The 23,513-nt window shown below is 40.4% G+C and overlaps 1 protein-coding gene across 9 annotated transcripts in view; it reads right to left on the reverse strand.

Moving 5' to 3' along the window:
- The window catches only part of C5H4orf17 (chromosome 5 C4orf17 homolog), a 268,239-nt gene that overhangs the window by 84,835 nt on the left and 159,891 nt on the right, over positions 1-23,513 (reverse strand). For 7 of the 9 annotated variants that reach the window (XM_073237264.1, XM_073237260.1, XM_073237258.1 and 4 more), the window contains exons 3-4: positions 6,700-6,805; positions 2,370-2,508 (exon numbers count right to left, since the gene is read on the reverse strand). The gene's annotated coding sequence lies outside the window, so the exon portion shown is untranslated. Of the gene's footprint in view, positions 1-2,369; positions 4,201-6,699; positions 6,806-23,513 lie in introns of those variants that run through there. The other 2 variants (XM_073237259.1, XM_073237261.1) reach the window with 2 other exon arrangements.

Raw genomic sequence — 23,513 nt, forward strand, 5'->3', positions numbered from 1 at the left:
AGCCATCCATCCTGTTCCTTGTGCAGAATCTGTTCAAAGTTACAGTGCCAGGTGTTATAAATTAATAAATTGGTATCCAGTGTGTCAATTTTTTGTGAATGTGACTCATGTGAATCAGCCTTCAGAATCAAATAACTAAAGCATACTAATAAAAATAAGCTCTAGAACTTCAAAGCTGAGGGTCTAGACCTAAGCTAGCCTTACCAAACTACCGATTCCCACGGAGATGGGATTGAACATTATCCTTTATCTACACTCTAGCCATTTTAAAAATGATATAAAACACAAGGAGTGACCAGGTAGAGCAACCACCCCCAAAACAGCTGATCTCTACGAAAACAGCATTGCTTTGTGGGGAGGGACCCGGCGGCAGCGAAGCTCCTGCAGATTTGGTAAGGTGAAAGAAAATAGCTGACATCAATTGAGAGTTGCGGTTCTTATGCAATTTAAGTTTGTTTGTGCCTCCTCTTCCTCCCTTTCACCTTCCTCACTCAGCCTTGCAAGTACTCCTACCTTTCCAAGTTAATGCTATATGTGTTGGGACCAAGGGCAGGAACCCCAAACTTGCCACTTTGATGTATTAATTATTTTAAATTAAAGTAACTGGAGAAGCAGCTGGAGTAAGAAGGATACTCTAACCCCTCCTCAGGCCCCTCCTGAAACCAGAAGACAAATCTAGGTAAAGAATGCCCTCCTTGTACCTGGAGGGAAGAAGGCATCCTTATCACCAGAGACAGGGAATTCAGAGCTGAGAAGACTGCCGAAATACATCTCATTACTTTTTTTTTTGTTAAGATCTAATTGGTTTTATTAAGCGATTCATGAATCAGGCGACTTCCCATCTAGCATGTAGTTAAAGGCTCCCACATTACTTTTTTACTAATGTACTAGTACAGCCAAATGCTATTTAGAATTTCTCACTAATTGAAGCTCCCAAACACAAATTTTCTCTGTCCTGTCAATTCCTCACAGATCTATTGCCTCTTTGTCTAAAATGTATAAACACTGCCTGCCTTGGTCATTTTTTTAGGTCTCAGTTTCATTACTGAGCTTCTGCATGTCTATAATAAAACTTGGTTTTTTCTCTCCTGTTAATTTGTGGCATGTCTTTGATTCTTAAACCAACTAGAAGAGTGCTGAGGAAAATACTTCCTCCCCAACATATGGTTATTTTAGAGGCCTCAGATCCCCAAGGACTTTGGCCGTTTACCCATGGAGATAAGTTGATCCAAGCTCGACTTCCTATTCCTGGCAGCCAGAAATAACCCTTCATTGGAGTGAATGAAGGAAATGACAGTGACCGCTGCGGGCTCAGGCCTTGGTGTGTACTAGCTTTGCATTTTCTTATTAGTTTTTATGTTTCATGTCTTAGATAATCCTAAGGTTAGTCTAGGCCCATCCTTCTCTGCAAGAAACACTCCCTAGGCTTGTATCTGTAAAACTGTCAGGCCTTGGAATTTTTTAGCTATTTTCAACTTGGCCTCAGTCAGATAGATGGCAAAACAGATTTCTCTGTGTGTTTTTTGCAAACAAAGGGAGGTCATGAGGGGCACATGACAACTTGGATTTAATTTTTTCCACATTTCCTGACCTTCTCAAATGGAAATTCTAATCAACCAGCACACTGGGTGAGCTGAGCTCAGTGGAGTGTTTATACTTAGTAGATGTGAAGCCCTTGCTTTATTATGAAAAACCTGCTTTGGGTTTTTTTCTTGGACAGGCTGTGTGCAGAAGAAAATTTTCTGACACTGCCAAGCACAATCTCATACAGAAGTTTCGAAAGCTGGCACAATGACAAAGGGGCTACTAAAAAGCATTAGCCAAATCTTTACCTACTAGGGCAAGCTTTCCCTACCCATCCCAGCCCTGCTCTCCAGGGTGGCCCTGTGCTAACATGGCATGGCACAGCTAAAGGATTAAAGGATTAGTTTCACCTTACATCTGACTGTTTAACTTACCACTGGGTTTGCAGTGTTGTAAAGAGAAAATTTTAGGAACAGAAGCCAGAATAAAAACCCACCCTTAAGGTCTGGCATTTGCTAAGGCAAAGCAGAGTTTGCAGGGTTCACTGTGATACTGGGTGAGTACCAGTTTATGCCATTCAGTGTTATAATTGCTCAGCTCTTTCTGCTATTAAGAATTATTCAGCAATAAACAGAGGTCCATTTCTCTGCACACACAAAGGCCCTTTTCTTAATCTCTTAACCTTAAAGATATCACTTATTATAATTTCCATTTACTATTAGGCAGTTTAATAAGCACTTCCACACACATTACCTCACTGAGGCTTCATGACAAGCCCTGAAGTAGGTATAATTTCCTCTCATTGTCAAGTTCAGAGTGTCCAGTGTTGAGCCATAAGCACTTACCAGTCACTGCTGGAGCTGCTACCTGAACCTAGTTGTCCTGAGTCCCGTGGCTAGTTTCCCTTCCCCACTGTCCTCATGAGACCGGGTCCTGGTCTGGCTCCATGAGAGAAGGCCGTCCATGAAGGATGAAAGATCAGGGCTGTGAGAGAGGACGGCTGGTGAGCCCAAGCCAACAGGAACCTGCATAGCACCCACACTCCCAGACTGATGCTGAATGTGCACAGGGTGACCATTTGCCTGGAACTCTCTTGACTTGAGCACTGAAAAGCCTAAATCCAGGAAACGCCCTCAGTCAAGGCAAACAAGGACAGTTGGTCACCCAATGTGTGGGTCATGTTTTGCCTCTGGTTCCACCTGAATTTCTAGTAACACCTCCAGATTCAGAAGATTCTTAGTCCCAAACTCTTAGGAAATTCTGGAGGCTTCTGGGACCCCACTGTTGATCTCTGGAAGACAGTTTTTATTGAATCTGGTGTTCTGGTCTTTTTGTCCCAAGTGTCCCAATATATAAAATATTTTAAAAATCCAAGCCCTTGATTAACAATGGGAACCACCTTAAAAATTATATTTGCTACTGATTATGAACAACAGAGAATAGGAAGTACTTCATCATCCTCACCATGAGTCAGCACACCCATGCAATGTGCTTTACTCTTTGCATTTTATGAATGCGGCAGCCGGGGTCACACTCAGCTACAAGCAAGACTGCTGTCTCTGAGCCAGGTGTACCTGGCCCCAAAGCCCATGCTCCTACTGCACACTCCTCAAAACTCTTCCAGGTACCTGCGCCCCTCTCCTGAGCAAATTAGAGTTGCATGGATATTTTGAGATTCACATCTTTCTTTAGAGGCTCTTGTAAACTTTTGGAGTGGAACAATTTTCATAGCATTTAGAAGTTTCAGTACCCTAAGAGACTTGACCCTAGAATTTCATAGAAACACTGGAAAAGGGTTTACAAGAGAGATTCAGCTGGTAACTTCCCCAAACCTAAATTTAGGACTGATGTGCTACATTATCCAACATGACCATGAACTTTTTTTAGCTCAACATTTTCTTTTTAATAGATCACCTTCCAAGTTTCAGCTTTTGACATTTTATCATACAAGCAATTCACCTAGAAAAGGGATTAGGACCATAAATATCAATACAGATATTAAACTTCACTCAATACATTATTTTTTGTAAAAAAAATTTTTTTAGATTAATGTCCTATACAGTTTTTGCTAAGACCTTAAGAGTAAGTTTACCAATTGAATTTTTTTGTATCTGTGCTGGTACCCCCTGTGTTGGTACTCTTTTGCTTTTGTTCATAAGTACACACTTTTTGTTGCTGAGATATAGTTTGGATTTTTTGACTTGAAGATTGAGACTTGGAATAGCTGTTTTGTCCACACCTGCTTAACTTTGTTGGATAACAAGACATGCTGGGTTTCTTCAGTGTTTTGCGGCCAAAACGATGGCAATCACACTCAAGTCTGTTAGATTGGCACTGCTTTTACCTGGTGGGCTTAATCTGACCAGTGAGTAGAATTACTAATTATAATTGCTAATTCTAAATTGGGCATAAATATATTTTTTAATTGGACCTATAACACCTGCTATATTAATCAACAGAGAGATCTGTGGCAAAGCTCAGACCAGTTTTTCAAAACAAAGTTTCGATATTATCTGTTGTCTGAAAATATTTCACAGCCTGAACAGTTTTGTCTGGACTTAGGAAATATGCCTCACTGATTAAGTCCACAAGAATTTACCTCCTTGGTGTAGAGTGGATTTACCTGGAGATGAGTGTGCCAGTGTGCCCACCAAATAAATAAGAACATCTATTGCGGACACTCTCCTATCAATACAATCAGTAGATCCAGCAGATTGCAGCATCACTGCATCTTATTATAAGAAACAGTGGCCTCAAGTGGTTAAACAGCTAATTCAGAAGAGCTAAGCACTTTTCCAAGTAAACAAAAGCCCTCTGGCATTTGAAGCCCAGTATGCAGCCTGCATTTCAGTTTCCCTCGTGCCCTACATATGCACCTTTGTGCCATGCATAAATTACACAACCATAAGAGACAGCTCTGTGTATAACAGTGATTGGGGTCCAGATCATAATCTGTCTACGTACAGGGGCAACAAGTTTTACTGTCTTTCGATTTTCCCCCAAATACCTAGACAGCACAGTTGTCCACATTTATGTTCTATGTGCCTCCAACTCCCTTTTCCCAACCTTGATCTTCTATTCTAATTTGTTTACATTTCTTTGGCCCTATTTTCATTAATTAATGTTTAATTATCTGATTTCCACAAATTACATCAAGTCTGTAGAATGAAGTAGAGCATAATACAATTTTATATCAAAAGCATCTCAATTAAGTTGCTTTAAAAAGTCACCATCTACAAAAAAAATAAAGCATTCTAAAGTATCCTGATGTATACTGCAATTTTGCCAAAGTGTTGACATAAACGGCATTGCCCATTTTATCACCCTGTTGACAGTCCTGTGTATGCTTATTAAGTAAAAAGTTATTATTGGCTTAATAGAGAATTATATCTCATCAATTTTATCTAGGAAAAAACCTCTTACAACCAAGGACAGCAAACGCTTCACTATATGCTAGTTAACTCACTTTGTTCCCCTGGTCATGTATCCTGAGGTGGGAGAACAACTGTGGGAGGGCAGTGCTGGCCGGACTGCAAGTCTTTATGGATTTGTTGCTTTCTTTATCAAGCTTTTTGCTTTAAACATTTTATCCTCAGACTACTTATTTAAATTACTTGATTTTAGAAGATTTATTTACTATATCTCAACACATAAAATTTTCATTCTTAGAAGTTTTTTATGACTTCTTGCTATCATTCTTAAGCATAAAAGTTTCTCTATGCTCCATATATTTGAGATTTATATCTTTACTGTAAAACAGTTTGGTTTTTAAAGTAAGTCTCAACTATTAATCCAGCAGGAATTTGTATGGGGCTGTGCTGTGAAATTTCTAACTTCAACACTGGGCTGCACTGCATTGTGACCCATAACATTTTCTGATAGGGTAAGGGTGAATGTTAATTCGAGTCACTGTCTTGCAGTCACCCATCTGTTTCCAGCATATCATTTCTCACACTTAATGTCTTTGCAAAAGAGCCATGTAACATTTATTGAACATCCACAATGTGCCAAGGATTTGGGTTTCATTAGCAAAGGGCACTGTAAATTAATCTGAGATCCAAGCTGCTAATTTTTCCCCTGAGTGCTTTTTCAGTGTTCTCTCGTTTCTACATCTGGTTCAGACTACCAGATCATTGTATTATGAAGATAGACTCGAACTCTTTTTAAGGAAGAAAACAATGGGTTAAACCATCAGACCCACCCTCTACTACACCTTTACTCAGCTAAGGAAAACTAACAGCTTAATATGGCCAGTTTGAAAAATAGTTACTGTTGTCCAAAGAAACATAAATACTGCTCTCAGGAATTTTGCTTCAAATATCACCTTACTGCTCTTCAATATCCATGTACTTCCTGCTTGCTCCATTTGAATGTCTACCCCAGACAATTCTTCCCCCAGTACATTTTATCTCAGCAGATAATTGCACTTATTCGGCTTTTACAGACCAGCAACCATAGCATCACGTTTAATGTCTTCACTCTTGCCTACCACAGGCAAACTGATGCTAAGCCCTGACAACGCAACTTCTAGTTTCTCCTTCAGCATGCCTTCCTCTCATTGCCCATGACCATTATCTTAGTTCAGTCTAATCATCTCTCATCTGCATATGTTAACACAGTAGCATGATAACATGCCTACTGTAGGAGTTGGTCCACTAAGCTGCTAAACCATAAGTTGCCCCCAAAATGTCAATACTTTAGCATGGTTTGAAAGCCTTTACTAATGGACTACAACGTATTTTAATTTATGAATGTATTCAGTTACTCAACAACTAAGAACTTAGCACCCACTCTATTGAAGCCTCTGTGCTAAGCTCTGGAGATAAAGCAAGGGAGTAGGGGTCATCTGCTTTTACAATCTCCTAGACATCCAAAAGTCAAAGCACACCGGATTACCCTTCCTGTTCATACCTCCCTAGTGTCATTCGTGTTTTCTCTTATGCCAGAAAATCCCTTTCTTCTTGTTAGCCTGAGGCAATTGTACTGATGCTTCAAGAATTAGCCTGTAACTCTTAACAAAGATTCACATGAAAGAAATTAACTGGTGAGAACTTCAGGCCCAGAAGAATTTCCATAATTTACCTGAAGTTTTCTGTAACAGGTAGGAAAGCCAACTGCTTAAACTGTTCTTGTTTGGAAGGTATGAAAACAAATCATTAAAAACAATAATTTTACCTTTCAGTATTCAAACTGTCCTGACATTTGTAGATTGTGAGAGGCATGAGGTCTGTTGAGTGATGGTTATTCCCTTTTCACACTTCTCTCCACTGGGATTGTGGATCTGTTTCGTAAATACAAGCAGAAGTAGAAAATTTGCTGAAGATGTATAATCTTTATGAAATAAATATTTAAAAAGTCTTATGAGCAATTAGGGCTTGTCAACAATATTAAAATTTTTAATTCACATTTTCTAAGGATGTAATTATATATTAAAAATAAATACTTGGATTTTTATGTTGGAATAGAGTTTTAACCAGCTGTTACCACTTAAGGCAGATTTACCTTGTAAAGACATGCTCTATGTATTCCCTAAAGTAATATTCATTTTTGTGGATGAAAATGTCTTTAACACATTGTAACCATTCTTTTTTGGATTCAAATGTAAATATTTTTTAACACTTGCTATAAATAAACTTGAATTAGGTTTTGAAATCAGTTCATTGTGTGTATTGTGACTTGATTAGATTATAAAAGAACTAGGGAAAACTTAAGGGAAAAGCACCTTTTTCAATAATTACATTTAAGAATCACCATTATACAACTAGGTGAAACTGAACAGGTATACTACAAAGATGCATGAGGCTATTTACCAGTACATATTAATATTTCAGAAAATATTTCAAAAAATAACACTTAAATAGAAAAATGCAGGTAGAATCACATTATAATATATATCCTAATGTTCAGTCCAATAAAGTAGAATTGTGAGTCTCTAAGTCCCTGTTTACCTAGTCATGACTCCATTTAACAGTAAATGTTTTCATTTGGTACAATTGCACTGTCATATGCATCATATCTACATATATAAATACTAAAAATTATTAATAAAATTTAAATATATTACAAAATGTTTTGTGGTGATGTATTTTGTTTGAGGAGAGTGGTTTTATTTTGTTATTGAGCCTTTACTGACTATGGATAAAGTTTTAAAGTATTGTAAAACATATGAAATACTTCATAAACAAAGTAAGGCGGAAAAAACAGAAACTGGGGGTTTTAATACAAAGATTTAATATCACTTGGACTGGCCTATGTTAGTAGATTGCAAAATGTCCGGGTAATTATGAGTCACTTTTACACAATGAACATTTCCCAATGAAAAGTGGCTTGAACCCAAGGGGTCAAAGCTCTCTTTCCTTTTATCAGTTTGTTGATCTTGGCTTAATCTAGGCTTAAAATTAAAAACAGCTGAAATATCTGAAAAGTACACAGAATTCCTTTCTGAGGTACCTTCATCATCAACTAAGTTTAGCTATGGCAATTCTCAGAGCACCTATAAAAAGCAAAGTTTGTAAATATATATTATACATATGTAAAAATACAAACATATATAAAAACATTATATATATAACATATAATCTTCACCTAAGAATCATTCAGACATTTTCCTTATTAACAATGCCTATAGTTAGGAGCCTACAACTTAATAAATGGAGTAAAAAGTTCCCCCAAAGAGCATTTTTAACCACAAAAATATGTAAAGCCAATTAATGTTTATATCTGTTACCTCAAATTTTGAGAAACATATTAAATAAGTATATCTAAATTATATCCAAATATAGATATCAAAAGAAATAAATCCAAGAAAGAATAAATATTTATATTCTCAGATCAGTTTTTGAAATGAACTCCACTTTATACCAAGAGCTTCCATAAATTATATTTTTACAAATGTTGCATGTTATAATTTTATATATTTAATATTTATCATGAAACTTTGTGGAATCATTCCTCACTTCTAAGCATATTATCACCAAATAGTGAACAGCAAGACTTTAACCCATCTATGAACAGTTTCTTGAATCATCAAGAAACTGGTTCTAAGGAGAGATAAGGGAATTAATAGTTTTTATATATTTTTCATTTCTAGTCAGTGGAGTCAGTGATGCAATGTCAAACTGAGCTCTTGGATGCTAAATCAAAGGACAAATGAGCAAGAAATAGCTAGAAGAATGTTAAATGAAATAGCCTTTGTTTAAGCTTCTAGTTTAAAGACTAATCTGGAATTTTCATTCATTTGGTAGTTTTTTTTCACTTCAACCTTGTACCAAGCACTGAGTTAGGTAAACAGCTAGCTCACAGTGGTGAATAAAAAAACATGGTCTCTGTCCTTATAGATCATATAGTATAGTAAGAGGCCAATTTAATAAGGAAATAAATAAATACATAAACATATCACTTTTATTTGTGAAAAGTATTAAAAGGGGAATAACTAAGGTACTGGGTTAGAGGGAAAAAAAGGTGAAATTACTGCCCAAAGGCCAGTAATTTGAAAAGTTGACCATCTCCTACTCAGAACTGTAAAACAGCAGTATAGGTGGTATTTGCCTCAAAATGTTAAAAATATTGTTTAGGTTCATGAAGCCTAAAAATACTAATTTCTTATGGACATTTTTATACATTTGTTTATTTCAATAGTTCTCTCCTTGCACACCTGTCCAGAAAAGAATATGCTTTAGTTTTGACCAAGATTAACAGGAAATGATTCTACTTAGAGTAAGAAAAAAACTATATAGTTTTCCCAGAAACAGGCTTTGCCCCATGACCTCAACTCTAATCTGCAAAAGTTCCTTCCACCAGCAACTGTTTTCTTCTTTCTCACTCCTCTTTATATCTAAATTTTTTACATTTCTCTGTAATATTTAGCTGAGGAACTCATAATTTCTGTTCTTCATGCATATATATTTGGCCATGTCTTTGTTTCTCACTCCCCCACAGTTGGATTCTCTCTGCAAAGGAAAGTGAAAGCCCCTGATACCCAGGCAACCAGCCTTAGGTTTCCAATACTTCAGAAGAGAAGGCTGAGGAGTATCTCCCTAGAAATAAAAGGTGCTAAAGCACTTTCAATTTATTTTTGCAAAATTGTTAGTGCTTTATTTCTGGCAAATGAGAATCATAGAAATAGGCTATCCCCAGGAAGCCCCCAAAGGTCCTGGGAAGCACATGGCTGAATTAGAAAGAAACTCTTGAATGAGTCCGTTTGAGGACTAAATTCAGAAAGAGAGAAGGGTGGGTTCCAGGACCTCAGCTTGAGCACTACTAGGGGCCCACCTTTATCCCTACCTGCTTCTAGGACACTTGTTACAGCAGAATTCTAACCAAATTTGGGCTGTTGTCCCTTTGAAACCTACAAATTATCATAACATCTGTCATTTTTAAAAGTCAATTTCACATATTTCGAGGTTTTTCTTGTTTGGGGATTATTAAATTTCATCTCTTTCTTCCAGTTGTTTACATGATGAAACCATGGAAAACATCTCAAGCTATCCAAAGCATTTCCTCTAATTGTAGCGTGGGTGAAATGAACAATCTGTGCTGCTTCCCCACACCAGATGTCTATTTCACAGGAACGATTAGTCCCTGGCTATCATACCAAAGACTTTCAGAGAGGAGGTCAGGCTGTTCCTTTGGAGTCCATGCACTTCGCAATATTTGCAGGAATAGTCAGCTCTTAAAAGGGGAAACCTAGTCATTCCCTGAAGTCTCCCCACCTCAGATAGGAGACCTCCAGTATGAGGTCTCTCTACCTTTAACCCAGAATATTTTTCTCCTTTTCACAATATACACAATGGAAACATCCCAATAGGCCATGCCCAGTATTTTGCCCTAGGAAGAGTTTGGCATTTTGACATCATCTAAATAGATTAACTCTCCACCTGCTGGCAATAACCACCTGGATACTCTACAGGTAACTCAAACTAACAGGATCAAACCTAAATGCTTTACCCATCACCCACCCAGTAGATCTACCTCCTGGGCTCTCCACTTCAGGATGTGACCCCACACCCCTCAAACTCAAAAACTGGGTTCCTCCCTCTGCACCAGTCTCCACATCTACTGCATCATTAAGGCCTCTTGGTTTTACGTCCTAAAATGAATCAATCAATTTCCTCTTCCTCCTCCCTGCTAGCATGTTTCTCTGGTTTGTGTTCTCATTTCTTGCCCAAAACCCTGTGATAACCATCTGACATACCCCTGCCTGTTGCAGAATGGCTTTGGACTGGCTTATACAAATCTTCCAAGCCCACCAATGGGAATGCCCAAATAGAATACTTTCTGTTATTTAAAATACAAAACTGCTTTTTGAAGGCAGGAAGGAGGAAGTGGCTTCAGCCTTGCTGCGCCACACTGTCTCACCTCAGGCCTCAGAGCAGTATACTTCATGGTCCTGATGAGGGCAGGAGGTGTGGGGTGGAGGGGAAAGGGCCTGTTCACTGCGGACCAGCTCTGCTCAGGTCCCAGACAGTTCCTGGCCAGGTGGGACTGAGAGGAAGAGGCCACCACCTGGAAAGGAGGGATGTCACGCGAAGTCTTCTGTCTCTATGGCCAGGACTCGGATCTTACTGACACCCTGGCCTCCTTTCCATGACAGCAGGAACTTATTCTTATTGTTCACTTTCCCTTAAGAAGAAGGGGCTTGAGGCGGAGCCAGGATGGCGGCGTGAGTAGAGCAGTGGAAATCTCCCAAAAACACATAGAGCTATGAAAATATAACAAAGAAAAATCTTCCTAAAATTAAGACCACAGGACACAGGACAACATCCAGACCACATCCACACCTGCAAGAACCCAGCGCCTTGCGAAGGGGGTAAGATACAAGCTCCGGCCCGGCGGGACCCAAGCGCCCCTCCCCCCGGCTCCCGGCGGGTGGAAAGAAACTGGAGCGGTATTTTTTTTTTTGGGGGGGGAGTGCTTTTTGGAAGCCTTAAAGGGACAGGGACCCCGTTGCTAGGGAGGCAGGGTGGCGGGACTGGTGAGCGGGTGCCTGGGACCGGCACCTGAGGACAAAGAATCTCGCACGTTTTTCCCTACGGGACCGGTGGGTGGGTGCCTGAGAACAGCGCCTGAGGACGGAGGAAATCGCGCATTTTTCCCCTTTTTTTTTTTCTCTTTTTGGCGAGTGCTTTTTGGAAGCCTTAAAGGGACAGGGACCCCGTTGCTAGGGAGGCAGGGTGGCAGGACTGGTGAGCGGGTGCCTGGGACCGGCACCTGAGGACAAAGAATCTCGCGCGTTTTTCCCTACGGGACCGGTGGGCGGGTGCCTGAGAACAGCGCCTGAGGACAGAGGAAATCGCGCATTTTTCCCCTTTTTTTTTTTCTCTTTTTGGCGAGTGCTTTTTGGAAGCCTTAAAGGGACAGGAACCCTGGTGCTAGGGAGGCAGAGCAGCAGGACCAGTGAGCAGGTGCCTGGGACTGGCACCTGAGGACAAAGAATATCGCGCGTTTTTCCATTTGGGACCGTTGGGCGGGTCCCTGAGACCGGCACCTGAGGTCTGAGGAGATCGCGCGTTTTTCCCCTTTTTTTCCTCTTTTTGGCGAGTGCTTTCTGGAAGCCTTAAAGGGACAGGGACCCCAGTACTAGGGAGGCAGGGCGGCGGGACTGGTAAGCGGGTGCCTGGCGGCGCCTGAGGACAAAGAATATCCCGTGTTTTTCCCTGCGGGACTGGAAGGTGAGTATCTGAGACCGGCACCTGAGGATGGAGGAAATCACGCGTTTTTCCCCTTTTTTTTTTCTTCTCTTTTTGGCAAGTGGTTTTTGGAAGCCTTAAAGGGACAGAGACCCCGTTGCTAGGGAGGCAAGGCGGCAGGACTGGTGAGCGGGTGCCTGGGACCGGTGCCAGAGGACAAAGAATATCGCGCATTTTTCCCTGCGTGACCAGTGGGCGAGTGCTTTTTGGAAGCCTTGAAGGGACAGGGACCCTGGTGCTAGGGAGGCAGGGCAGCAGGACCAGTGAGTGGATGCCTGGGACCAGCGTCTGAGGACTAAAAAAAAAAATTGCATGTTTTTTCCTTTTTTTTTTTTTTTTTTCTGTTCCCTCTCATTGTTGCTGTTGTTTTGGTTTGGAGAGTTCTTTTTGGAAGTTTAAAGGGGCAGGACAGGTCACTTAGACCAGAGGCAGGGAATCTGGGGGATCTATGGGCACTCTAACCCCCTGGGCAGCAGGGAGCACAGAGGCCCCTTATGGAGATAAATAGCTTCCAAGCCACTCCCCCTCCAATGGGGCTCCACCATTTTGGAGGAGCAGCCCCAGCCAGGCCACGCCCACAGCAACAGCGGAGATAAACCCCATAGCAACTGGGCAGGAAGCAGAAGCCCTGTCTGTGCAAAGCAGCCCAGCACAAGCCACTAGAGGTCGCTATTCTCCCAGGAGAGGAAGGCCACAAACCAACAAGAAGGGAAGCTCTTCCAGTGGTCACTTGTACCAGCTCTGCAAACTATCTCTACAACCATGAAAAGGCAAAACTACAGGCAGACAAAGATCACAGAGACAACACCTGAGAAGGAGAAAGACCTAACCAGTCCTCCTGAAAAAGAATTCGAAATAAAAATCATGAACATGCTGACAGAGATGCAGAGAAAAATGCAAGAGCAATGGGATGAGATGCAGAGAAAAATGCAAGAGCAATGGGATGAAGTCCAGAGGGAGATCACAGATGTCAGGAAGGAGATCACAGAAGTGAAACAATCCCTGGAAGGATTTATAAGCAGAATGGATAAAATGCAAGAGGCCATTGAAGGAATAGAAGCCAGAGAACAGGAACGTATCGAAGCTGACATAGAGAGAGATAAAAGGATCTCCAGGAATGAAACAACACTAAGACAACTATGTGACCAAGCCAAAAGGAATAATATTCGTATTATAGGGATACCAGAAGAAGAAGAAGGAGGAAAAGGGATAGAAAGTCTCTTTGAAGAAATAATTGCTGAAAACTTCACCAAACTGGGGGAGGAAATAATCGAACAGACCATGGAATTACACAGAACCCCCAACAGAAAGGATCCAAGGAGGACAACACCAAGACACATAGTAATTAAAATAGCAAGGATCAAGGACAAGGAAAGAGTTTTAAAGGCAGCTAGAGAGAAAAAGGTCACCTATAAAGGAAAACCCATCAGGCTAACATCAGACTTCTCAACACAAACCCTACAGGCCAGAAGAGAATGGCATGATATACTTAACGCAATGAAACAGAAGGGCCTTGAACCAAGGATACTGTATCCAGCACGACTATCATTTAAATATGATGGCAGGATTAAATAATTCTCAGACAAGCAAAAGCTGAGGGAATTTGCTTCCCACAAAACACCTCTACAGGGCATCCTACAGGGACTGCTCTAGATGGGAGCACCCCTAAAAAGAGCACAGAACAAAACACACAACATATGAAGAATGGAGGAGGAGGAATAAGAAGGGAGAGAAGAAAAGAATCTCCAGACAGTGTATATAACAGCTCAATAAGCGAGCTAAGTTAGGCAGTAAGATACTAAGAAGCTAACCTTGAACCTTTGGTAACCACGAATCTAAAGCCTGCAATGGCAATAAGTACATATCTCTCAATAGTCACCCTAAATGTAAATGGACTTAATGCACCAATCAAAAGACACAGAGTAATAGAATGGATAAAAAAAGCAAGACCCATCTATATGCTGCATACAAGAAACTCACCTTAAACCTAAAGAAAAGCATAGACTAAAAGTCAAGGGATGGAAAAACATATTTCAGGCAAACAACAGTGAGAAGAAAGCAGGGGTTGCAGTACTAATATCAGACAAAATAGACTTCAAAACAAAGAAAGTAACAAGAGATAAAGAAGGCCACTACATAATGATAAAGGGCTCAGTCCAACAAGAGGATATAACCATTCTAAATATATATGCACCCAATACAGGAGCACCAGCATATGTGAAGCAAATACTAACAGAACTAAAGAGGGAAATAGACTGCAATGCATTCATTTTAGGAGACTTCAACACACCACTCACCCCAAAGGATAGATCCACAGGGCAGAAAATAAGTAAGGACACACAGGCACTGAACAACACACTAGAACAGATGGACCTAATAGACATCTATAGAACTCTACATCCAAAAGCAACAGGATATACATTCTTCTCAAGTGCACATGGAATATTCTCCAGAATAGACAACATACTAGCTCACAAAAAGAGCCTCAGTAAACTCCAAAATATTGAAATTCTACCAACCAATTTTTCAGACCACAAAGGTATAAAAGTAGAAATAAATTCTACAAAGAAAAAAAAAAGGCTCACAAACACATGGAGGCTTAACAACATGCTACTAAATAATCAATGGATCAATGAACAAATCAAAATAGAGAACAAGGAATATATAGAAACAAATGACAACAACAACACTAAGCCCCAACTTCTGTGGGACGTAGTGAAAGCAGTCTTAAGAGGAAAGTATATAGCAATCCAGGCACACTTGAAGAAGGAAGAACAATCCCAAATGAATAATCTAACATCACAATTATCAAAACTGGAAAAAGAAGAACAAATGAGGCCTAAAGTCAGCAGAAGGAGGGACATAATAAAGATCAGAGAAGAAATAAACAAAATTGAGAAGAATAAAACAATAGCAAAAATCAACGAAACCAAGAGCTGGTTCTTTGAGAAAATAAACAAAATAGATAACCCTCTAGCCCAACTTATTAAGAGAAAAAGAGAGTCAACACAAATCAACATAATCAGAAATGAGAATGGAAAAATCACGACAGACTCCACAGAAATACAAAGAATTATTAAAGACTACTATGAAAACCTATATGCCAACAAGCTGGAAAACCTAGAAGAAATGGACAACTTCCTAGAAAAATACAACCTCCCAAGACTGACCAAGGAAGAAACACAAAAGTTAAACAAAGCAATTACGAGCAAAGAAATTGAAACAGTAATCAAAAAACTACCCAAGAACATAACCCCGGGGCCGGACGGATTTACCTTGGAATTTTATCAGACACACAGAGAAGACATAATAGCCATTCTCCTTAAAGTGTTCCAAAAAATAGAAGAAGAGGGAATACTCCCAAACTCATTCTATGAAGCCAACATCACCCTAATACCAAAACCAGGCAAAGACCCCGCCAAAAAAGAAAATTACAGACCAATATCCCTGATGAATGTAGATGCAAAAATACTCAATAAAATATTAGCAAACAGAATTCAACAGTACATCAAAAGGATCATACACCATGACCAAATGGGATTCATCCAAGGGATGCAAGGATGGTACAACATTCGAAAATCCATCAACATCATCCACCACATCAACAAAATGAAAGACAAAAACCACATGATCATCTCCATAGATGCTGAAAAAGCATTTGACAAAATTCAACATCCGTTCATGATAAAAACTCTCAGCAAATGGGAATAGAGGGCAAGTACCTCAACATAATAAAGGCCATATATGATAAACCCACAGCCAGCATTATACTGAAGAGCGAGAAGCTGAAAGCATTTCCTCTGAGATCGGGTACCAGACAGGGATGCCCACTTTCCCCACTGTTATTTAACATAGTACTGGAGGTCCTAGCCTCAGCAATCAGACAAAACAAAATAATGCAAGAAATCCAGATTGACAAAGAAGAAGTTAAACTGTCACTATTTGCAGATGATATGATACTGTACATTAAAAACCCTAAAGACTCCACTCCAAAACTACTAGAACTGATATCAGAATACAGCAAAGTTGCAGGATACAAAATTAACACAGAGAAATCTGTAGCTTTCCTATACACTAACAATGAATCAATAGAAAGAGAAATCAGGAAAACAATTCCATTCACCATTGCATCAAAAAGAATAAAATACCTAGGAATAAACCTAACCAAAGAAGTGAAAGACTTATACTCTGAAAACTACAAGTCACTCTTAAGAGAAATTAAAGGGGACACTAATAAATGGAAATTCATCCCATGCTCATGGCTAGGAAGAATTAATATCGTCAAAATGGCCATCCTGCCCAAAGCAATATACAGATTTGATGCAATCCCTCTCAAATTACCAGCAACATTCTTCAATGAATTGGAACAAATAATTCAAAAATTCATATGGAAACACCAAAGACCCCGAATAGCCAAAGCAATCCTGAAAAAGAAGAATAAAGTAGGGGGGGATCTCACTCCCCAACTTCAAGCTCTACTACAAAGCCATAGTAATCAAGACAATTTGGTACTGGCACAAGAACAGAGCCACAGACCAGTGGACCAGATTAGAGACTCCAGAAATTAACCCAAACATATATGGTCAATTAATATTTGATAAAGGAGCCATGGACATACAATGGCAAAATGACAGTCTCTTCAACAGATAGTGCTGGCAAAACTGGACAGCTACATGTAGGAGAATGAAACTGGACCATTGTCTAACCCCATATACAAAGGTAAACTCAAAATGGATCAAAGACTTGAATGTAAGTCATGAAACCATTAAACTCTTGGAAAAAAACATAGGCAAAAACCTCTTAGACATAAACATGAGTGATCTCTTCATGAACATATCTCCCCAGGCAAGGAAAACAACAGCAAAAATGAGCAAGTGGGACTACATTAAGCTGAAAAGCTTCTGTACAGCGAAAGACACCATCAATAGAACAAAAAGGAACCCTACAGTATGGGAGAATATATTTGAAAATGACAGATCCGATAAAGGCTTGACGTCCAGAATATATAAAGAGCTCACACGCCTCAACAAACAAAAAACAAATAACCCAATTAAAAAATGGGCAGAGGAACTGAACAGACAGTTCTCCAAAAAAGAAATACAGATGGCCAAGAGACACATGAAAAGATGCTCCACATCGCTAATTATCAGAGAAATGCAAATTAAAACTACAATGAGGTATCACCTCAAACCAGTAAGGATAGCTGCCATCCAAAAGACAAACAACAACAAATGTTGGCGAGGCTGTGGAGAAAGGGGAACCCTCCTACACTGCTGGTGGGAATGTAAATTAGTTCAACCATTGTGGAAAGCAGTATGGAGGTTCATCAAAATGCTCAAAACAGACCTACCATTTGACCCAGGAATTCCACTCCTAGGAATTTACCCGAAGAACGCAGCAATCAAGTTTGAGAAAGACAGATGCACTCCTATGTTTATCGCAGCACTATTTACAATAGCCAAGAATTGGAAGCAACCTAAATGTCCATCGGCAGATGAATGGATAAAGAAGATGTGGTACATATACACAATGGAATACTACTCAGCCATAAGAAGTGGAAAAATCCAACCATTTGCAGCAACATGGATGGAGCTGGAGAGTATTATGCTCAGTGAAATAAGCCAAGCGGAGAAAGAGAAATACCAAATGATTTCACTCATCTGAGGAGTATAGGAACAAAGGAAAAACTGAAGGAACAAAACAGCAGCAGAATTACAGAACCCAAAAATGGACTAACAGGTACCAAAGGGAAAGGAACTGGGGAGGATGCGTGGGCAGGGAGGGATAAGGGGGGAAGGGGAAGAAGAAGGGGGGTATTAAGATTAGCATGCATTGGGGGGAGGGAGAAAGGGGAGGGTGGGCTGCACAACACAGAGAGGACAAGTAGTGACTCTACAACATTTTGCTAAGCTGATGGACAGTAACTGTAATGTGGTTGTTAGGGGGGACCTGATATAGGGGAGAGCATAGTAAACATAGTATTCTTCATGTAAGTGTAGATTAAAAATTTAAAAAAAAAAAAAAGAAAGAAAGAAAGAAAGAAAAGGGGGATTACTCCTTGATAGGATAAAACTATTGGTAAATCAAAGATCAATGCATGCTTTAAATATCCTTAATGTTGATCACTTAAAGGGTCTCAGATGATCAGCTATGGAGGTACTCTTTTCTGATAATATTCCTTTCTCTTAATAAAAAAAAAAAAAAAAGCAGTTACTGTGTGCTGACCTCCAATGAGTTCTGCACAGTGGTATAGAGGGCATGTCAAAGTGTGGGCAAAGGGTCTGTTTGTTTCTATGCAGAAGATCAAGGCCTAGCTCGGATACCCAGAAAATGAACTAAGATACGATATGAGGAGGAGCTTCTGGCATCAGCCCTCTCTGGAGAACTTGTGCTGGGGGATGATCATCAAAAAGCCTCCACAGGGATCCGGACGATGCTGCGGTTGTGGCTGCATCCAGCCCACCGTCTCCTGGACTTGCCATAGGAATGAGGAGGGAGATGTCTAGGCTGGCATGTGCATACAGTGAGACAACGAATTTGACGGGATCTGTACTGTTGGAACTCAACCAGGAGTTGGGAGGGGTGCAAGTTGTAGCACTCCAAGATCTTATGACTATAGACTATCTATGGTTAAAAGAACATATGGGATGTGAACAGATCCCAGAAATGGGCTGCTTTAATTCGTCTGATTTCTCTCAGACTGTTCAAGCACAGCTGGACAATATCCATCATATCATAGACAAATTTTCACAAATGCCCAGGGTGCCTAAATGGTTTTCTTGGCTTCACTGGAGATGGATGGTAATTATAGATTTGTTTTGTTTATGTCACCGTATTCCTATTATGTTAATATGTGTGTGCAAATTAGTTAGTAGTTTAAAAGCTATACATACTTAAGATACTCTACAAGAAGATATGTCAAAGAAATAATCAATCCTCCCAAGTTTTCTTCTATATGCTACATCTATAGCTTTTCTTCTTCCTTCCTAAATACAACCCTTAAATAGAATGCATGCCTCATATTGAATTTACCCAGCATCATAATTCCTCCAGGTGGTAAAGATACCTCGAGACAAGTGCTGGTCATAGAAGCCACAGGGCATAAATCTGCAAAGAAGTAAAAAGCTAACCTTTGCAAACAATATGGCTTCTCTCTCACTTACTAACTTTACATCTCCCTGTATGGCCCCGGAAGATGACTGGTTAGCCAGAGACGGGTAAGATTCCTCAAGGGAGGAACAACCTAAGACAGGCACAGTCGCACAGGGGGGCCATCAGGTGAGAATTTGGGGATCAACAGAGGTGAGGCTCAGAACCTCACCCCCCCTGCTTTGAGAGAAATCTTCTGCATCCGTGGATGTCTTGCTGCCCTTGTCTAGCCAGGATTAATACTTAGTCCATAGGCACACACCTGATCATCTGATCATCTACATTTGCCCTCTTACAGCACTACACTATGTTTTCTACCTTTATCTTGCATCTACCTACCACTTCAGCATTTTATTAAAAATAAAAATAATAATAATAATAAAGGGAGAAATGTGGGATCAACATATAAATCAAGTACAAAAATCAAACAAATATTCATATTTGACCTGATTGTTTATAGGTCATAATGCGTGATCAAAACCGAAAGTTTCTATGATGAATCCCCTTGTACTGTTCACCATGTAAGAATTTATTCACTATGTACGAATTCTTTCACCATGTAAGAACTTGTTCGTTATGCTTCAGAAGATTGGAGACTGACGAGAATTAGGCTTGAGATGGATTAATGATTGTACATTGAGCATTGACCCCCCCCATACTGAATTTTATTGTTGTTAACAACCATTTGATCAATAAATGTGAGAGATGCCCTCTCAAAAAAAAAAAAAAGAAGAAGGGGTTTTATCTTTCACTGACTTATTTCTTCTGAAAATCAAGAGAGAGGACTCAGGGTCTAAATGCCATGGACTTCACTACTTCATCTTTCATTGCAGACAGAAATGGCAAGACTTTGGGAATCACATTCTTCTAGTTAGATTTACTGAGTTTCTAAATTTAAATTTACTCAGTAATCACGAAAAACACAGTCTGTGTGACTTATTTCCCCTAATCTTTGGGAAATTGTCAATATTTAAAGAGAAATTTTGCTATCCCTGATCTTTCTCCAAAGTGATCACAAAGAACTTTGGGAAATTCCATATGCCCTGTCTCTTGTCCCATTCCCCTCAAACTCACCTTCCCCACAGGCCGCAGGTGAGGCCTCTTAAAGGCAGATCTGATCATGTCACTCCTTCACTTAACAATCACAGGAGGGCTCCAGTTTGCCTCCAGGACATGAGCATGAATCGAAGGCCCCTCATGATGGGCCAGCAGACTTCCCACCACCCCCTGGACTACCCACCATGTTCAGGCAACACTAAAGCGCTTGGGTTTCTCCCTGCACACACCGTGCTCAGGTCTCTGTTTCTTCCTTGCTTCCTCTCTTGCTATTCCACTTCCTAGAATATTTGACCATCTTGCCCCTTTGTCTTAGCAAGTTCCTGCTCATCATTCAGGATTCAGTTCAGTCTTCACTCCTCCAGAACATCTCCTCTGATCTCAGGGCCTGGATGTGATTGTGCTATTGTGTGTGCCATGTTGTATCACAGTATTCTGTTTATGTGTTTGTTCTTTCATGAATCTATTCTTCTATCTCCAGCTGCTGACAGAGAGGCTAACAAGAACAGATGTCCAGTAATGTTTCTTAACTAAATGCACAAATGAAAGGTGCTTGATCCCATGAGGACTGGTTTCCCATGTAGGACCTGGGAAGGGGGTTGAAGGTGGCAGTATCTAGCTAGGCCAGGCTTACCAGTGCTCCTTTTCCCATGTGCCTTGGGACAATTTTCCAGCTATCCTGTTTGTTTCTCTTTTCCAGTGGAGTTAAGGAAAATGAAGCTGAAAATTGTGTGTTTGATGGTGATGCCAACCTAAAACAATGAACCTTCACCTTGCACAAAGCACATCCTCCCACTTCATCATGTGCAGCCCAGGAGCCACATTAGAAGAGAGGCAAAACGGTCTGTTACCCAGTATGGGCACCACACACTAGCTCCCAACAATGTCACAGGCGAGAGAATGACTGAGGACAGTTCTTATATCCCCGCTGTGACTCCAGGTCTTTCCTTTTATGCTTTATTTACACTTAGTAGTTTTTAATTCCACGGAATCGATCTGACTTGCCTATTTTAAGTTCAGTTCTCCCACACAATTCCTCATCTACACTAGGTTCTAAATAACTAAATGTAGGTTGAAAGAATGGTTTAGCTCGGTGGTCTCTAAGTGTTAATCTTGGTAGTTACTATGATTTTCATTTTGTATTCTCTCTGTTCTGTGTGTTGGTGAACTTCCAGTAAGCCAGGAAACAGAATTTTCCTCACAGTCATGCTCATGCTGAATAGTCACTGCTAATTGACTTGTCTGGTGAACAACTTGAGGGCAGGAGCTATGTTGGTGGGGATCCTAGCAGGGAGCAGTATGCATAATCAAATTAGAGTTTAATTGAAGAAGTTTTAGTAAAGAGTTTTTTCAGAGGTACAGGCAGGGTTAGTCACTCCAACAAAGGGTGAGGAAGTGTCGGGGTCTGGGGGTTGCCTTTGAGGTTTTGGGGCAATGTGAAGAGCAAAAAAGGCAGCAGGAGTCATCATAGAGGTGCTCAAAGAGGCCACATTATTCTGCACAGAGCTGTACTTCTTAAACTGCTACAGTGCTAATTCATAGTTACAGAAGTATTTGAAGACACACATGCATGTGGCCTTCATGGCCCAGTGTCTGGCCTTCAGGGCCCTTATCTAGCTGCTGTCTCACAGGTACAACATTCTATGTTTTCAGGTTTCTTAAGACCAGACATATTTGGGGTGAAGCAGCGGACAGCTGTCCTCATAGAACAGTAGGGAAAGTTACTGGGTGGTTGGGGGCTTCCCTACAGGAAGTAACCAAGTTCTCATTACAGTGGGAAACTGTTATGTTTCTAGGCCAGAAGGGCTAGGGCAAGGAACAGCTACCAGAATCCAGCAAGAGCTGCAGCCCTGGGCAGGAGCAGCGGCCATGGGCCGAGGAAGCAGTCGCTGCCAAACAGGGGAGGGCAAAATGTAGGAGAGAATAAACACTCCAGCCCCTCTCCTCTTGCCCTCTGGCCTTCTGCTGGTGACTTCTTTCCCTTGACCTGGCCAGAATCCAGAGGCCAGGGAGGCCTAGTGTCAGCTGAAGGGATCAACCACCCAAGGGCACAGATCAGAGCAGAGACTAGACCAGAGGTAACAGGCAGAGTATCACAAGCATATGACCTAGGCCTGACTCCTCATTTTCTTCCCAATACCTAGAACAGAGCTTGTCTCCCAGTTCCTAGTAAGTATTTAATAAATAAATAATTCCCTTTGAAGTATTTAGAGACAAACTATGCTAATGCCAGACTGACTGAGATCTGCTGGTGAAATTATTCCCGACCAAAGACTGGTTGAGACCATAGGTCTCTTTTCTGTTACTAGTATTTGTTTAATGATTCATCACCAATTCCCCTTTCATTATCACAGCCCCTTCATGGACTTCTGGTTTTGAGGCAATTTATCAATCAAACATAATTTTAAAGCAATCACTATTAATCAAAACCACACATTGTCACCCAGCATAAAATATCTAAGTTTAACACACCAAGTTTATACAGCCCAATCAAAAGAAAAGCAATCTGACCTTTAGTTAGCCTCTGCAGTCTTATCAAGAAAAAGACACGTGCTTGTTTAATATCTGAACTAGCTCTCTGTCCCTGTTACTCCCTTCTCAAAGCTTCAGGACCCTCTAAGAACAAATGGAGTAAGTCTTAAATTTTGACAAACTGGTGTTCTGTAGTGGAATTAAAGCCCACCTGCAAGTTGCGATTGACTTTGTGACTTCCACCCTCCCCTTTTCTAGTATGTATTTATACATGAACTTATTTATTTTTTATAGCTATAAAATAATGCACTGCTTAAAAGGAGATTTGTGTCTTGAAGAAGTCAAGTACTAGGACAAAAAGATCCATTGTCTCTACCATGTAACCTAGCAATCTATGAAACAGACCTGGTCTCTAAACAGCACATCTGGCTCCAAAGCTTCTCAGATCAGCCCCCTGCTTGTATAGCTGGGTCTGTCTTCTCATTTTACACAGTTTCTTTCTCTGAAGGATGGGAATTAAAAACCTTGCTCTTTGAGAACCAAGGTTGGAATTTTATGTAATTTTTATGGTACTGCTTTGAGTTTCAACTTCAGGATAACCATTTTATATGACACTTTTTAAAT

This window comes from Manis javanica, chromosome 5 (assembly GCF_040802235.1).
Source record: "Manis javanica isolate MJ-LG chromosome 5, MJ_LKY, whole genome shotgun sequence".
NCBI lineage: Eukaryota > Metazoa > Chordata > Mammalia > Pholidota > Manidae > Manis > Manis javanica.